Source organism: Hipposideros armiger, unplaced genomic scaffold, assembly GCF_001890085.2.
Source record: "Hipposideros armiger isolate ML-2016 unplaced genomic scaffold, ASM189008v1 scaffold_88, whole genome shotgun sequence".
NCBI lineage: Eukaryota > Metazoa > Chordata > Mammalia > Chiroptera > Hipposideridae > Hipposideros > Hipposideros armiger.
Window position 1 is genome coordinate 1,006,828 of NW_017731438.1, and position 5,116 is coordinate 1,011,943.

Here is a 5,116-nt window from a genome sequence, read left to right on the forward strand (position 1 = left end):
TGGTGTTGTTAAGAAACACTGAGTATTTACTTGCAAAATACTAGGCACAGTGCCTGGCACTGGTGCATAATTAACCTTTAATAAATGTTAGATGTGATTATTATTATTATCATCTATGTCATTAAAATGCCTTTAACAAGGTTTAGTTTTTTTTTTCAGTACAACTCTATTTTGTTTCGTTTTGTTTTTACGATAGTTTTATTTGTTCAAGGACTCATATTGCAAGCATTAAACCAAGCATAGGCTTTGATTCTGTGAGCGCAGATTCACATATTTAGGAAGATTAAAGCAAACTGTAATCCATGTACATGAATGGAAACTGAAGGTTCATGGGTAATCACATTGTAGTTTTTAAATTTCTGCAGCCTAGGAGCCTGAAGTCATATGTCTTTGAGGTCCTTCTGGATGTTCCTCAGGGGATCTGCACTTTTCTTGAATTGAGCAAACTCATCATCTTTTAGTTTCTGGTTTATAACACTAATTAATCCCCGAGCATTCAGGATCCATGGAAGGCTTAGGAAGACTTCATTGTCAATGGCATACACCCCTTTCACCATAGTTGACACTGGATGAATCCTGGATAGATTTTTCAACATGGATTCAGTGAGGTCAGCCACACTTAATCCAATAGCCAGGTTGGTGTAACCTTTTAGCTTGATGACTTCACAGGCACTTTCAACCACCACCTTATGCGTGTCCTTCCAGTTTTCACTATCATTTTCTGTTCCCATATTTTGATTCAGTTCCTGGAGAGACACACCTGCCACATTCATTCCACTCCTCACAGCCACACTTGAGTTGCCATGTTCTCCCCAAATCCATCCATGGCAACTGCTGGGATGAATGCCAAGTTTTTCAGCCATAAAATGACAAAATCTAGCAGAATCCAGATTACGCCCACTTCCAATCACATGGTGCTTGGATAACCCATTAAGTTTCTAGGTAACATATGTGAGAATATCCAATGGGTTAGAAACCACAATTCTGATGCCGTCAGGACTGTACTGGATGATCTGAGAAACAATGAACTTGAAGACATTAATGTTCCTCTGTACCAGATTGAGATGACTCTCTCTCCCTCTTGCTGCAAACTCCTGCAGTTACCACCCCAATCTTAGAACTGGCAGTCACAGAGTCATCTTTATCTGCCACAGTTTTAGGTGTCTGAAGAAACCAGCCCCCATGCTGCAGATCCATCATCTCTCCTTAGAGCTTATCTTCCAGAACACCCTTGAGAGCAAGCTCATCGGGCAGAGACTTTCCCAGAATGCTGATGGCACACGCCATACCAACTTGTCCAACACCCACTGCAGTGATCTTACGGCCTGGGAGTGCTGCCTTTGCTGCCACGGGCTCAATCAATTTCTCCTTAAGAGCTGCCATTGTACACAGGAGAGAGAAGTCTCTCCAGAGCTTAGTAAGAGTCGCACGCAGAAGACAATGTCAGCCACGTGCCTGTTTTGTTTTGTCTTTAAATTGAGGTATCATTAACATATAACATAACAGTTTCAGGTATACAACACAATGATTCAATATTTGTACTAATTTGTTTTGCTACAGGCATATTAGCACTAGTCATTATACGTTGCTTCATAAAGTGCTGTCTTTAAGGTGGCCCACTGAATTAGGTTTTAATTAAATACCCAAAAATGATGTCTCATCAGCTTCCATTTTCCAAAATGTAAAAGAATATGGTTTCAATTATTGTCATTCTTCGTTTGCACTATTGTCTGGAAGTGAGCTTTCTGTCTAAAGCACACTGATGCAAGACATACCAAAAAATAATCATAAATAGTTTTTGATGGGTCTTTGCAAAATGTAACCAATTATTGATTTGAAACCCTGCTTAGCCACAACAGAATACTCTGTAATCAATTACACTTGGGGTTTAACCTATAGATGGAGGACAAGAAGAAGCTGAGTTAATGACTTTCTCAACTGGCAAAATGATATCCCTGGGGCCGAAATGTAATCCTCGGGCTGTCAGTAATTTCCCGTTGCTGCTGCACACTTGCTACTGGGGGAGCGAAGCTTCCTTCTGCCGAGCCAGCAAGCTACTCTAGACCGTCCCTAATGTTTCCAAAATAAAAGACCAATGCGAACCATTTTTCTCTCTCGTCCAAATACTACTGATCTTCCTATTTCCATGGTAACCGACTCCTGCTGGCATGATCAAGAAAAAACTGATTTGGGATTTTAATTAATTGCTTAGAAATGGAAATGTAACAGGGACTGGCAGTTCAACTAAGCACATTTTGCAAAGTGAATAAAAATAGAGTTTCTGAAATACTTGAAATTGTTTCAGTGGCTGTAGCACATCTTTTACGAGACACCTTAATTTATTCCATTCTCCAGAATAAATCTGCCAAATGCACTAAGCCATTTTGTCAACACAAATCATTTTGGCAAATACTTTAATCCCTCTTCTAAACAAAATGCATTGTAATTTAAAAAATCTAACCCATCGGTGTGAACCCACTGGGTTCCATCTGAAACTACTCCTGAGATATTAGTAGATCATGTTTAAAGGAGCTGTCATCTCCTATTTGTAAAGGAGAGTCCCTGTTCTCATTGCCTGCTTAGGAGTAAATTCCTTGAACCTCACCCGCCATAGCAGTGGTTGCTACCATTTGTGGGAAGAAAAACTTTCAGGTTCCCTTTTTGCACAGCGATTAAGAGCATGGGCTCTGGAGCCAGACTGAATATGTTCAAATCTTGGCTCCTGGACTTATTAGCTGGGTTACCTGGAGTAATCAGAGCTCCAGTTTCCCATCTGTAAAATGGGGAACCACTTATAAGGTTACTGTGACCATTACTCACATAATACATAGAAAATCCTAGAACGTTGCCTGGAAGAGAACAAAGATTTAATAAATGTAAGTTGTTATTACTATTTGTATTTTTTAGTCTATATGTAAACTCTGTTTTGGATTTCCCAGAATACTTGGCTTTCAATATTTTCTCAGGGCCGGCCGAGTGGCTCAGTTGGTTAAGAGCTCGCTCAAGAGTGTGAGCTCTGAGCAACAGCGGTTCAATTCCCGGCTCAAGTTGAGTTGCCGCTGAGCTGCCAACAGGTGGCAGGATGGCTCAGCTAAAAGTAAATAAATAAATAAATAAATAAATAAATAAATAAACAAATAAATAAATAAATATTTTCTCTAGAGCCATCACATGCCCAGGGCTGGTTAAAAATTGTTTCCCATTACAAGGCCTGAGCTGTCTTTTCTTTAGAGAAATATAAATGCCTGCTGTAAGATGCACAAAACAATTCCATCTAGTGCCAAATAAATGATTAGTAAAGATTTCAAAGTAAAATTCCAGTGAAAAGGAGACAAGTGATGTAATTCCAAGGTATTTCTGGAGTGAGCACCATTCTTGCTTGATCTGCAAGTGTTTTCATTATACAAAGTCACTAAATTCTCATATGTACAAAGAAAACAATAATAGTAATTAAACAAATATTATTTATAACTGTCAGTTGATAGAACAATCTGACTGAATGCTCTTGTGAAAATAGAATTGCTATAGTGTATACATATATTAACATGTTTTTAAAATGTATACAGTAAGTTTCACATCAAAGATAATTTAATATGTTCAAAATTATTTGGAAGAACAATTCCGATTGAATACAGCCTTTCCCCACTTGTTACCTTGATCTAGACTTCTGAGTATCAATTATTCTACCTATTACTAGTATAATCATTAATGAATAATAATAGGAACAAACTTATATGGCGCTAGGCACTGTAAGGAAAAATATGACAGTGAACATATCCTCACCATTAAAAGGAACCAGGGACCCTGTGGCTGTCGAAGAAATGTTCACAAATATTACAGGTACAAAGTGGCTAAGTGTTAAATATGGGTTATAGAACTTACCGTCACTCAAGTGTGGGCTGCATCCTTCAAGCCATGTCTCAGACTAAATTCCATTTATTAGGGAGGACATATTCTTTCCCTCAAAGTTCAGGGAAATCCCCTTGCTTTGTATCCCAGCAGGGTCTTGCACTTGCAACTCTGTAGCATTCATCACACTTGTAATTGCTTGCCCAGTGTGGGTGGATCCTTTTTGCTGAATTGTATCCATGAAGCTAGAGAAAATTTAGTTATTTTGTTTTCTTTTGGTTTGGTTTTTTTGCATCCTAAGCATAGTCCCTGAAAGAGAATTGGGGTTGAATAAATTTTTATGTAAACTTAAAATTGAATGATTAACCAGTCTAGTCTCCAGAACCCATAAGCATGACTACTAATTGTGCAATATCTTACTACATAATCAGCTCCATGTATCTCAGCTTCCAAAATAGGGCCCGGTGCATAATAGGCACTTGTAGTACTTGGTAAATGAGTGAACATGAGACATATGAAAATATTGCCACTATTAGAAAATTTAAACCTTGGGCCAAGGTGAGAAATAATGCATTGTAGCTTAAATAAAAGGTATATTTCTTATTGTCCTCTATCCTATTAATACTGCACTTAGTTCTTTTCATTCATAAACACGTGGGTTGAGCACATATCCTAGGAAATTCATAGTATCCTGGAAATCATATTACTGTTATCAATGTCCCATAAAGATGCCTCTTTCCATGTGTAAGATTATAGACTTGCGCAATTATATTATTGACTTGTACTATTAGCTTTGGCTCTCACCATGAAGGAAGAGGTAAGAATGGGAAATCTCCAGGTAATTTTAGCACTGACAAAAGCATAAACTCTCCTAGGTCATAGTTATGATGGACATTCTAAACTCAGTTTCTTAAAAACTTACCTATTGAAAAAAGCATATATGTGCTATATATTCTTTCTGGTTACCATTTTTAAAAAAGCTTTATGGCAGTGTAATTGCCATCCAACAAACTGCCTGTGTTGAAAGCGTACAATGTCCTAACATGTGTACACCCACGAAACCATCAATATCCAGATAGTAAATACATATCCATCACCTGAAAAGTTTCCTCACTCATGCCTGTTTGTAATCGCCCCTTGCACTCCCTCTCCCATCCCCAGGCAACCAACTGCTTTGCTTTCTGTTCTTACAGATTAGTTTGTGTTTTCTTTTATGCAGTATCATTATTTTGAGACTCTTCCATGTTGTTTCATGTACCAATAGTTC

The 5,116-nt window shown here is 38.1% G+C and overlaps 1 pseudogene; it reads right to left on the bottom strand.

Annotated features, from left to right (window-relative positions):
* Nucleotides 1-380: 380 nt before the first annotated feature.
* Nucleotides 381-1,383, bottom strand: LOC109383795 (L-lactate dehydrogenase B chain-like; annotated as a pseudogene).
* Nucleotides 1,384-5,116: the final 3,733 nt, after the last annotated feature.